The 12,777-nt window shown below is 37.3% G+C and overlaps 1 non-coding gene across 1 annotated transcript; it reads right to left on the bottom strand.

Moving 5' to 3' along the window:
• Nucleotides 1-1,332: 1,332 nt before the first annotated feature.
• Nucleotides 1,333-1,523, bottom strand: LOC143654696 (U2 spliceosomal RNA). Its single transcript, XR_013161891.1, has one exon. It is a non-coding gene; the product is annotated as a U2 spliceosomal RNA (small nuclear RNA).
• Nucleotides 1,524-12,777: the final 11,254 nt, after the last annotated feature.

Genomic DNA, 12,777 nt, shown 5'->3' with positions numbered 1-12,777 from the left:
CATGTCAATAATGATTGTACGTTTGTTGTTTATAATTAAAAAAAAAATCGATGGACATCTGTACTCAACCAAATTCCAAGTGTTTTGTCCCCAAGAAAGTTGAACTGAAGGTCTACAGGTGGAATCTTTAGAGTTTGAGTGGATGACCTTTGCATTATCTTGGTCCAGAATGTTCTGCTGTACTTGGAGCCTCAGAACTCTGAATGAGCCATGCTGGAAGAAGACTTTAGTGCAACTATTAAGAGAATAAACTCTGAAATAGACAGACCTGAGTTGGAATCTTAGTTCTGTCTCTGTTCAAGTGTGTGACTTTTGAGCCAGCCAATTAACTTCTCTAAATTTCCATTTCCTCATCTCTAAAGCACCTCTCAAAGGGAGTTGGCATACTAAAGTGTTTACCACAGTGACTTGTATGCAGAAGGAACTCAATAGTCATCTCCGCCTTTAGTCGTAAAAGAGAATTCCCAAGTAACGGATAGTAATAAGGGCTGAGGAAGATGAGGAAGACATCCCTGAGCAATCCTGCACGTCCATTAGCCCCAGAAGAATAAAAAGCTGGGGTGAGGGGTGGTGGTGATAGAGGCACAAAGTCTGCCTGTGTGCTTACAACAATTTAGCTTGCAAATATCAAACAATTTTCTGGGAAAATGGTGTGTTCTACTTGTAAGGAAGGATTTGGTTACTCTTTCAACCCTGACATCAGCCAAAAAGAAGAGACTTTGGTAATGCAGTCTCCACAAAGGAGACAAAAATGCATCTATCAAGATTGGATTAAGATCAAGACATGGCTTTTCTAGGGTACATAAATCCTTTCAAACCAGCATATCAAATCTCAAGAAAATCAAACTTCAAAAAATCCTAGAAAGCTTGAGAAGCATATATTACATTTTCTTTATGACCTTATGAAGCACCACACTTCTGAGAAGTTGTATAGTATCAATATCAATTTCTTTACATGTCATTTTATTCCCCCAGAAAGCTCACATAGCTCCCCTTTTGATTTCAAATAGAAATTTCAAATAAAGCTCTGCTCGATTTTTTTTTAATGAAGGCATACAATCTTACGTGAGGATGCCAGGTCTGCACAGGTCACACTGCACTCAGATCTTTAACAACGATAAATGCAAACACCTAGGTTTAATCTGATATCGAGGCCCTCTTCCCTGAACCACACTATCATCTACACATTTGCCTCATGAACCTAGCTGTGCACAGAATTCCTATAGCAAATGGAGTCTTTGAATTCTGAATTGACACAAAGATCTCTAGATGACCTTTTTTTTTCCCCAACTTTAAAGCTTACGTTTATGAACCAACGCATGTTTCCCCCACAGGGGATGCACCGTTCCTGGGGGTACTGCGATACCAGGTCGATGTGTGGAGTGGACGGAGCAAGCTCCTATTCCATCTCCCTGCTCCAAAAATCCATTTAATATATAGTCCTCGGATAGAGGACGTATCAGATATTAAACTGATAAGAACAGATACTACACTTGATCTTAGCTAAAAGGCCAAGAAGCGATTCTAGATGACTTTTTAAAAACATGTTCCTTTGTTTTCCAATTTTAAAAATAATAAGCAAGTATTAGTTATTTATAGCAAATGGGATTTCTTCTTCCTTTTAAAATTGAGGATTAAACCAGAAGATGACTTCTAAGGCCCCTTCCCACTCTAACAGACTATGACTCTTTAAATTAAAAGGGAGTGCAATGTAATAGTTAACTTGAAGTGCAAAAGAGGGAATATAATCAAAGTAGCTTGTCTTAGAGGGAAGATGATGAACTATATGCAATGCCTCTTGGGAAATAGTTAGAAAAATATTATTTTTTATTATAAGGATGATGTAAAAACTATGAATAATATTTTTAGATAAGAAAATCAATATTAAACTATGTGCTCTTTGAGAGACAATCCTTCAAGTATAACCTCTCCCCCTTTTCTTTAACGATTTTCAGCAATGAATGTATACACTAACCAAAAAATATTAAAACTTGGGTCATTATTCAATCAATATACATGTGCTTGTACAAATCAATGAATAAACATTATATCTTGCATGAACTGTGAAACACTATCCTAAAAAGCTTTTTGCAGAGTAAGCAATCAATAATGATTAAACTCATCAATAGTTCTCATGAAACTGAGTTTTTTTATATCCTGGATTAAGTCAAAATCTCCAAGTTTCTAGCAACTTGAAAGCCAGGGATCTTCCACCTCTAAAGACTATATTATCAGGGGATTTTACCCCACAGCCAGGCTTTCTGGGTGTTACAATCCCCACTTCTTTTTTCTTTAAGACCAGATAGAGGAGAGATTTTACACCCAGATTTGGCAGATATGAAGGCAGATCATTTACCCACCGTGTAAGAGGATAAATAAACCAACCAATGAAGGACAAAAGATGAACATGAATAGGGATTTTCCCATGAAAAGTGGCCACTTCTTTAGCAAATCAGTCAGGACTGATAGATGTGTGTGAGAGAAGCCAAGGAGAAAATATTAGCTTGTGAACTCCAGATGGGTCTAAGAATCAGATGTGAAGACAATACAACCAAAGTCAATGCCAGAAATTATGCTGCTGAGCTAGTCTGGTGAAAATACTGTTGGCACCATTGCCGAGTTGGGTCACTACAATTAGTACATCCAATTTCATCAGCACTGGTGATTGAACCCCATGTTAGGAGACAATTCTCCATTGTGTCTTGCACTTCTGAACAACTTGTGAGCAGAGGCACTGATTGCCTATGCCCCAGACTACCTTCTCATAGATGATGTTATGAAAGGTAAAAATATTGTTTCCCTCCAGAGTAAAGGGTAGTCACACTTACTGCCAACTATAAAATATTATGCTTCCCTAAGATCAGGGCTCCTCTCCTGTACCACACCCACTGCTTGTGCAGGCATCTATCTGAGCCCATCTGCATCGCCTCTGTGAGATTTGGGGCAAGGGAAACCAATGCATGTGCTGACGTTCATATGGCTGACTGAGCCATGAGTGACAGTTCTTTTTCTCTGACCCAAGGGTCTCATGCCTTATGTCAGCATACTGGAAACTGTGGCAGGTGAATTTGTTACCTTGCAGGTGGGGTAAAACTAATCCTTTACAATTCTTGCAATTTGCTGCTAAAATTAGTGTATTACTCTCTTTTGACACTGCAAGCTCACTCTAGAATGGAAATGTCAGAGTTTCATTGGGGCTTTACCCAATTGTTAGCCCAAGTTAGCAGGTGCTTCTAACTGGTGGATGCCAGGCCGTATGCCCACGTCTGATGTGAAAAGGAGTCTAGGAAGCACAATATTTATTTGTTTTACTTTTTCCAAAAATGGGGAAGTCCTGTGTTCAGCACCAAAGCCAAAAACATGTACTAATGTCCACTATATTCAGACATTCTATGGTTCTCAAACTGATACATAGAGGAGTTCTTAGGACCCTTCCAAAGGTTAGATCCAAAGCAAGGGATCTATAACCATTCCTCAGAGGAAAGGTTTAAACTCCATGGCTCTTAGCAGACATGTTTGTGCCACTTGGCAAAAATAACCACATGGTATTCTAGATGGTAATTTTACTACTGCTTTCTTAACTACATTGAATGATACATATATTTTTTCATGGCCTGTTAATGGAGGAAAGGCAAGTCAGGGCATACAAGGATCCTTCCAGGAAAAGGAGAGGGAGATAGCCAGATTCCAGTTTTTGCTATCACACATCTCAAATAAGATGGTTTTCTGGATGATTCAGAGCTGGGAGGAGGCATGTGCTTCTGATGTCCACCGCTTGCCTTATCTAATCGTAGGTGGGACCCAATCATTGCCATTTGAGATAACAGTAAAAGGGCAGGACCGAGGATGGAAAAATGGCCCAAGAGCCTGTGCCTTCTCCAATTTAGGGTGGGGAAAGGCAGCTGTGCAGGGAGAGGGCCCATTGTTGGAAACTGCTTGCAGATTTAAATCCATTTGTCCTGGAGAAGGCTGGGCCTGTTTTTGCTTTTTAAATTGAAGAGTAGCATATATAAATGAATGTGTGTAGATCAGAAGCTGATAAGTTACCCTAGAATGTATATACCTGTGGAAACATAACCAATATCAAGAAATAGAACATTGCAAACACCTCAGAAACTCTTCAAGTTCCCTCCCAGTTACTATAGCCTTCTCCTCCTGAAAATTGGCAGTACTCTGATTCTAACACCCTGGATTTGTTTGTCTCATTTGAATTTATATAAATAGAATTAGACATATACATAAGAGGGTATACCCTTTTATGTCTGCTTCTTTGCTCAACATTATGTTTCTGAGATTTAGCCACATTTTTTTTTGCATGTCGTAATTTGTTCATTCTTATTGCTGTATAGTAGTCTATCATATTGATTTACCAAATTTTATTTATCCAGGTAACCATTGATGGAATTTGAATTGATCCCAACCTTTGTCTGTTGCAAATAATACTGTTTGGACAGTTTTGTGTGTCCTTGGTACACACATATTTACATTTTGATTGGGTATAAAGCTAAGAGTAGAATTTTTTGGTCATATAATATTCATGTGTAGAGTTTCAGTAGATACTTCCAAACAATTTGCCAGAGTAACTGTAGAAATTTACATTCCCACCTGTGCTGGGGTTAAACTTTGAAGGGTACCAAGCCTCTGAAGATGCATGGAATCATCTACCTTGTATCATCTGACTGCTTTGTTTGGTTAACTTAGTTTGTGGGATGAATGAATGTTTAGAAAGGTCTCATGTTTCTTAGTACCAACTGGTGCAGTCACCTCCTTCTCTGCCAGAAGGATTTTTCCTTCTCCCATCCTGAGTGAATGCCCAAATTCCTAAGTATGATTTTATAATCATAAATCAGAATAATAAACTAGGAGTCAAAATTAAGTTCAAACCAAGTTCAAATATACCAAGAGAAACTCAACTCATTAATTTGGCTACGCTAGAAATTTCCCTAGGGAATGGCTTTGCATATCTCTCTTTTCTTATCGTTTTTGAGACATGTATTGAAATATGGGTGATGACAGTTGGAAGAATAGCACTTTATAATCCTCTTGTCAGAGGGCATGGAATAGCCCCAGGTAAATACGGAAATTTTTGCTATTCTTTCTTTTTTCTACTTAGCATTTGAAACAGAAAATACAAAAAGCAATATTGAATTTTATAAGTCAATAGTTTTTCTATTGAGATGGCTACTTTGAAATATTTCCTTATAAAATGTGAAAATAAAAACAAGACAAGCAAGACAATTAAACATGTGTAAATTCTTTTGATGTATTTCTGAGTAGACAAAGCTGAACATTATCCATAATAGTTAATATTCACTGAGTTGTTGTAATGTGCTGTTACTTACGTATTCAATCTCTATATTTAACTCGAGAACAACCTTCTGAGTTATGCAGAATTAAAATCTCTATTTCATAGATGAGGAAATAGAGGCATAGTATGTGCATTCCATGAGGCTAGAGATATGGTTAATTTTATTTACATTACATACTGAGTATTTAAAATAGTGCTTTGCATATAGTGGGTGCTCAATATGTATTTATTATGTAGATTAATAAATGAATAAAATGGCACATCCAAGGTTTTATAGCAAGTGAATCTAGCTCTGAGTCCAGAGAAGGCATCCTTAACCTCTACTCTGTACTACTGAAAAGAGAAAAGTCCTTATGCTGATTGTGTGTCATAGATGAGGCTCCACCAAGCCAAAATGCAAAAAAGAGCTGAATGGAGATTGGCAGGAGATGAACTTCATCAAGGGGCTGGGGCGGGGGGGGAGGGAGGGGAGACCTAAACATTGTCCCAAATCCCTCAATCTATCATGCTTTGATGAAAATACATCATCTGCGGTCATTCAAACAAGCATTGCTTTTTGGTTAAAGACCAAATGGTTAGAGACCATTTGGATATTAAATTTAAGCAACTTTAAGCTCAAAGGCATGGGAAGTCATCTTGTCCAACCTCTTCATCTCTCAGTTGAAGAAAGTGAAGCCTAAGTAGATTCAAATTCACAAAAGAATTTAGAGCAAGGACTTGAAATCTGGTGTCCTAACCTTTTATACCACAGATTGAACCAAGGTCTAATGTTGGACTTAGGAGTCTGAAGCTTCAGAGAAGCATCTGGTATATGAGCTCACCCACACCATCAGATATCCTAGCATCCATGGCTGTATCTGCAGGGCTTGCTCATTTTCTCATCTGAATGTTAGGATTTGCTGACTGCTGGGCCTCTTGGGTATACTCAGTCATGCATGAAGCTGAGATGAGCCAGTGGAGGGTTTCTACCTGACCCAGGTGATGGAGCTGCGTGGGGAAGAAGATCCCTGAGGTGAGGGGCTGGGAAAATGTACAGAAAGCCTGACATTGGCTCCTAGCTAATTTGGCTTTCTACTTGATTAACCATTTACAAATGATTCTGTCTCATGCTGTTTGACTTGGGATTAAAGTCAGGAAGACTTTGCCCTGAAAGGGAAAAATTCTAAGATTTATGGATTATATTATTGGGTCCACGTTCATTAAATGCCATATTTGTAATCCAAAAGGACAAAACCTGGTTAAATTGGACTTAAAAAACTAACGTCAAAAGAAATAAAGGTAAAAGAGTTTGTATTTGCTTCATAGGACCGCCAAACAAATTACCATAAACTTGCTGGCTTAAAACAAAAGAAATTTATTTTTATAGCTCTGGAGGCTAGAAGTCCAAAATCAAGATTTTGGGGAGCTATGCTCTCTCTGAAGGTTCTAGAGAAGAGTTCCTTGCCTCTGTCTCAGCTTCTGGTAGTTCCTAGCAATCCTTGGCATTCCTTGGCTTGTAGCTGCATCACTCCAGGCTCTGCCTCTGCCTTCACATGGCCATTTTTCTTGTGTATTTCTCTTTGCATCCTCCCCTCTTCTTACAAGGGCACCAGTTACTGGATTTAAGGCCCATCCTAATCCAGTATGACCCTATCCTAACTTGATTATCTCTGCAAAGACCTTATTTTCAAATGACATCACATTCACAGGTCCCAGTGGTTAGGACTTGAACATATCCTTTGGAGGACATGCTTCAACCTGCACAGAGTCCAAAATCACAATAGGCAATATGGTGTATCAGAGGTCTCGTGGTGCCTGAGGGAGTGAGGCAAAGTAAGGTAAGGACTGGAAAACAAGAAGTCATCACACTGGCAAGAAGTCTATTTGCTGCCAAGGACTATAAAGCAAATTGGGGTTAAACAAAGGACAGTCTCTGAGGTAGCAAGAGTGTGCAGCAGTTCAGAAGAAGATTTGGAGACAGATCTGGGTTTGTGTTCAGGTTCTGCTGTTTACCTTTTACCCCTCAGAACCTTAGTTTCCTCATCAGTAAAATGGGGGTAATAATAGTACCTACCTCATAATGCTACTGTGGATGAGCATTAAGTGAGGGGATGTAGACGGGGTTCTTAAGATGTGTCTAGTGAGTAGTAAGCACTTAATAAATGTTTCTCACTATTTTTTATTGTTATCTCAAGGAATTACCAAGAGGATTAAACTAGGCTATTTGTTAAGCATCTGGCAGAAGACTTAGCACATTCAAGTGCTAAATAAATACCAGCTGTTACTACCCATGAAAAGGAAATGCTAGGTAATGCTAAAAATGACATTGAAGACTATTTTATAATATAGAAAAGACTCACTATATGAGTCCCTTTTGCTATTAAAAGGAAAATGTAGAATACAAAATTGTGCATAAAATCTCACTTTTTTGCAAATATATAAATTAACAATGAATGAAGGAAGGAAGGAGTGAATGAATTGTGCTTATATAGCCATCAGAAGAGGTTAGAAAGAATATATACTAAAAGAAAGGCCATATGCTCTAATGATTAAAATCCTGAATTCTGAAGCTAAACATCCTGGGGTTTTAACCTTGGTATCACCATTTATTAATCCTGTGTTCCTGAGCAAGTTACTTAATGTGTCTGTGTCTTAGTTGCCTTATCTGTAAAATGTGGGTGATAATCATACTTACCTCATAAGATTGTTGACCCTAGTAAAGGAGTTAATACATGTAAAGGGCTTAGATTACTCCCTGGCTACAAGCAAGTACCATCTATAGTGTTGATGTTATGTGTGAGTATTTTATACATATATATATGTATATATACACATATATATTTTATACATATATATATACATACACATACATATGTGTATATATATGTATGTATATGTATATATATATGTATGTATGTATGTATATATACACACATACATGTTTTGGGGATTTTTTTCATTTCTCTTTTCTATGTGTTCTATAATGACTGTCTAGTATTATTTTTAATATCAAAAAAGTCAAGAAGAGTTCATCATTTTAAAGACAAGAAAATCAAAATTTATATCAGTGAAAGTTGTGTTTCTCAGCCTTTTTATCAATGTTGCCCTCTGAGAAAAATTTGTACAAAATTTTCTCGTAATGGCCACTCCTCTGTAAAACTTTAATACCACATATATTAAATATCTGTTTAGGTACTCTATTTATCTGTGCTACATTCATAAAAAATAGTAAGATATTTCTTGCCCCACAAAAAATCAGTTTTGTCTCCTTGAGAGTGATATTGCCTCCCTTGAGAATGTATGAATTAAAATAAGAAAATTGTCACAGTCAGATTCATGTGTCAACTTGGCCAATTGTGGTGGTACCTGTTCGTCTGGTTGGGCAGGTGCTGGCCTGTCTGTTGCAATGAGGACATTTCATAGAATTAAATCATGATCATGTCAGCTGCATTCACAGCAGCCAAAGGGAGTGTTTTCTGCAATGAGTGATGCTTAATCTAATCACTGAAATTCTTTTAAGGAGAATTCAGAAGAGACAGGCTCTCTTCCTGTTTCGGCTGGTGAGCCTCTCCTATGGAGTTCATCCAGACCCTCCATCGGAGTTGTCGGCTTCACAGCCTGCCCTGTGGATTTTGGACTCTATGTTCCCACAGTCACGTGAGACATTCTTATAAATTTTATATCTGCAAGTGTTCCCTGTTGATTCTGTCTCTCTAGAGAACCCTAACTAATACAAAATCAACCAAATATTGATGGTTTTAAGGAAGAAAGATCTAGTGTCCAAGAAATTTAGGTGATCAAAATCATGGTACTAGCAATTCAGACACATAGATGAGCCTGTTCCTAGTTCATGGGTTATTTACAGTAAAGACTCTTTTTAGACTTAATGCCTAGAATAGAAAGGAGAGGGCAGCCTTGATCCCAAAACTGCCCAGAGGGAAATGAGTGAAGCTGATAAGAGTAGGTTACAGAAGTGTTAAGATTATAGATGTGTTATAACCTAGCTAGGGCAGGCGTAGGAGCACCCTGACCACAGGGAAAGCAATGTACTTCAAAGTATCAAACTCAGTATCTCGCAAAATTTAAGTACTTAATATTTATTTAATGAATAAATGAATTGCTTATTAATAAGGAATCCTAGGAATTTTTTGACTCTTTTTCTTGGCCCACTAGAGCCACCGAGCCTAAGAAAGAACTAATACATAGGGGAACTGATTCTGTTTCAGGTGAACAAAGGAAAAGACTCTTAAACAGAACTGCCATCAACCTTGGAGCCAATACCAGGACCTTTTAGGCAAGATCAAAGAACTGATGCCAGCTACGCCCAGTGTGGAAAGGGACCTATGGAGACCAGCAGTGGGAAAGGATAGAAAAGCTGTCCTTGTGTGCTTTCTGGTTTTGTTTTCTTTTTTTCTTCCTGGTTCTGTCTTCATAATATAGCATCATTAATTTTATGGGAGGAGTTTTCAAGTTTTAATACTCAAACAACTCATTTAAATATAAATGCAAAACATTGCAACCGAAGCCGGATAAAATGTTACATTTTTTCCCTGTGCCTTCCTTCCCAGGATTTTGTGTTTGAAAGATCAACTATCACCATTTCTCGAAGTGTCCTCAGCCTCCCAGGTTCAGACTTATCTGGGAGCCGTATTAAAATGCAGGTTCCAGGCCCTTACCTAGAGGTTGATTCATTATTCATCAACTCTGGCACGGATATGAGGAGTTTACATTTTAGCAAGCTCCCTAGTTATTCTTAGGTACATTACATAATAGTGTTAAGCAGAATGTGAATGACAGTGATAGCTAAAATGCATAATGATTACTGTATGTCTCATCCCAGGGGTTCCCCTGTATCCCAAGGAAGAGGAAATCCCAATAAGTATGCTCAATATTGGATTTTTTTCAGAGCCTTGGAAAGTAAGGTTCAAGCCACATATAATTTGAATTAAAAAATAAAGATGTCTGGAATGAGGCAAGGATGCCCACGCACCACTGCTATTCAACATTGTGCTAGAAGTTCTAGCTAGAGTAGTTAGCAAGAAAAAGAAATAAAAGGCACCCAAATTGGAAAGGAAGAACTAAAGCTTTCACTATTTGTAATGATATGAATCTGTTTGTATAACATCCAGAAAAATTTACATGCAAAACTACTAGAGCTAACATATGAGTTCAACAAAGTGGCAGGAAACAAGAGCATTGTGCACAAATCAGTAGTGTTTCTATACAGTAGCAATAAGCAATGTGAGGAAGAAATCAAGAAAAAAAATTCCACAGCTGCTAAAAGAATCAAATATCTAGGAAAAAATTTAACCAAGGAGGTAAAGGACTTGTGCCTAGAAAACTACAAAACATTGCTAAAAGAAATCAGAAGACCTAAATAAATGGAAGGGCAGTCCATATTCATGGATTGGAAAACTAAATATTTTTAAGATGTCAATTTTATCCAAATTGATTTACAGATTCAATGCAATCCAATCAAAATTTCAACAGCTTGCTTTGCAGAAATAGAAAAGCCAGCTATCAAATTTATTTGAAAGGGTAAGGGGCCCTAAATAGCCAAACACATCTTGAAAAGAAGAACAAAGTTGGACAACTCACACTACATGACTTTAAAGCATATTATGAAGCTACAGTGGTCAAAACAGTGTGGTACTGGCACAAAGATAGAAGTATCCACCAATAGAATCAAACTGAGAGTTCAGAAATAGACCCTCATATCTATAGTCAATTGATTTTTGACAAAGCTGCTAAGTCTACTCAACTGGGTAAGAATAGTCTCATCAACAAATGGTGCTGGGAGAATTGGATATTGATATCCAAAAGAATGAAAGAAGACTCCTATCTCACACGTTTTACAAAACTGAACTCAAAATGGATCATAGACCTAAAAATAAGAACCATGAAACTCCTAGAGGAACATGTAGGGAAGCTTCTTCAACATCTTGTGGTAGGTAATTGTTCCTTAGACTTTACACACAAATCATAAGCAATGAAAAAAGAAATAGATAAATGCGACCTCCTCAAAATGGAAAACTTTTGTGCTTCAAAACATTGTCAAAAAAGTGAGAGCAGCCTATTCAATAGGAGGAAAATATTTGGAAACCATGTTTCTGATAAGGGTTTAATAACCAGAGCATATGAAGAAATCTTACACTCAACAATAAAAAGACAAACAACCCAATTAAAAAATGGACAAAAGACTTGAGTAGATATTTTTCCATAGAAGAAATACAAATGGCTAAAAAGTACATGGAAAGACCCTCAGCATCACTAGTAGATTAGAGAAATGCAAATCAAAACCACTATGGTGCAGAAAAATCACATGATCATCTCAATTGATGCAGAGAAGGCATTTGACAAGATTCAACATCCTTTCCTGCTGAAAACACTTCAAAAGATAGGAATACAAGGGAACTTCCTTAAAATGATAGAGGGAATATATGAAAAACCCACAGCTAATATCATCCTCAATGGGGAAAAATTGAAAACTTTCCCCCTAAGATCAGGAACAAGACAAGGATGTCCACTATCACCACTATTATTCAACATTGTGTTGGAAGTTCTAGCCAGAGCAATTAGGCAAGAAAAAGAAATACAAGGCATCAAAATAGGAAAGGAAGAAGTAAAACTATCATTGTTTGCAGACAATATGATACTATATGTAGAAAACCCAGAAAAATCCACAACAAAATTACTAGAGCTAATAAATGAGTACAGCAAAGTAGCAGGCTACAAGATCAACATTCAAAAATCTGTAGCTTTTCTATACACTAGTAATGAACAAGCTGAGGCGGAAATCAAGAAACGAATCCCATTTACAATCGCAACTAAAAGAATAAAATACCTAGGAATAAATTTAACCAAAGAGACAAAAAACCTATATAAAGAAAACTACAAAAAACTGTTAAAAGAAATCACAGAAGACCTAAATAGATGGAAGGGCATACCGTGTTCATGGATTGGAAGACTAAATATAGTCAAGATGTCAATCCTACCTAAATTGATTTACAGATTCAATGCAATACCAATCAAAATCCCAACAACTTATTTTTCAGAAATAGAAAAACCAATAAGCAAATTTATCTGGAAGGGCAGGGTGCCCCGAATTGCTAAAAACATCTTGAGGAAAAAAAACGAAGCTGGAGGTCTCGCACTGCCTGACTTTAAGGCATATTATGAAGCCACAGTGGTCAAAACAGCATGGTATTGGCATAAAGATAGATATATCGACCAATGGAATCGAATAGAGTGCTCAGATATAGACCCTCTCATCTATGGACATTTGATCTTTGATAAGGCAGTCAAGCCAACTCACCTGGGACAGAACAGTCTCTTCAATAAATGGTGCCTAGAGAACTGGATATCCATATGCAAAAGAATGAAAGAGGATCCGTATCTCACGCCCTATACAAAAGTTAACTCAAAATGGATCAAAGATCTAAACATTAGGTCTAAGACCATAAAACAGTTAGAGGAAAATGTTGGGAGAT

The sequence above is a fragment of the Tamandua tetradactyla genome, chromosome 13, assembly GCF_023851605.1.
Source record: "Tamandua tetradactyla isolate mTamTet1 chromosome 13, mTamTet1.pri, whole genome shotgun sequence".
Lineage (NCBI taxonomy): Eukaryota > Metazoa > Chordata > Mammalia > Pilosa > Myrmecophagidae > Tamandua > Tamandua tetradactyla.
Note: the sequence above shows the minus strand (reverse complement) of the source record. Positions and strands in the feature narration are given on the sequence as shown.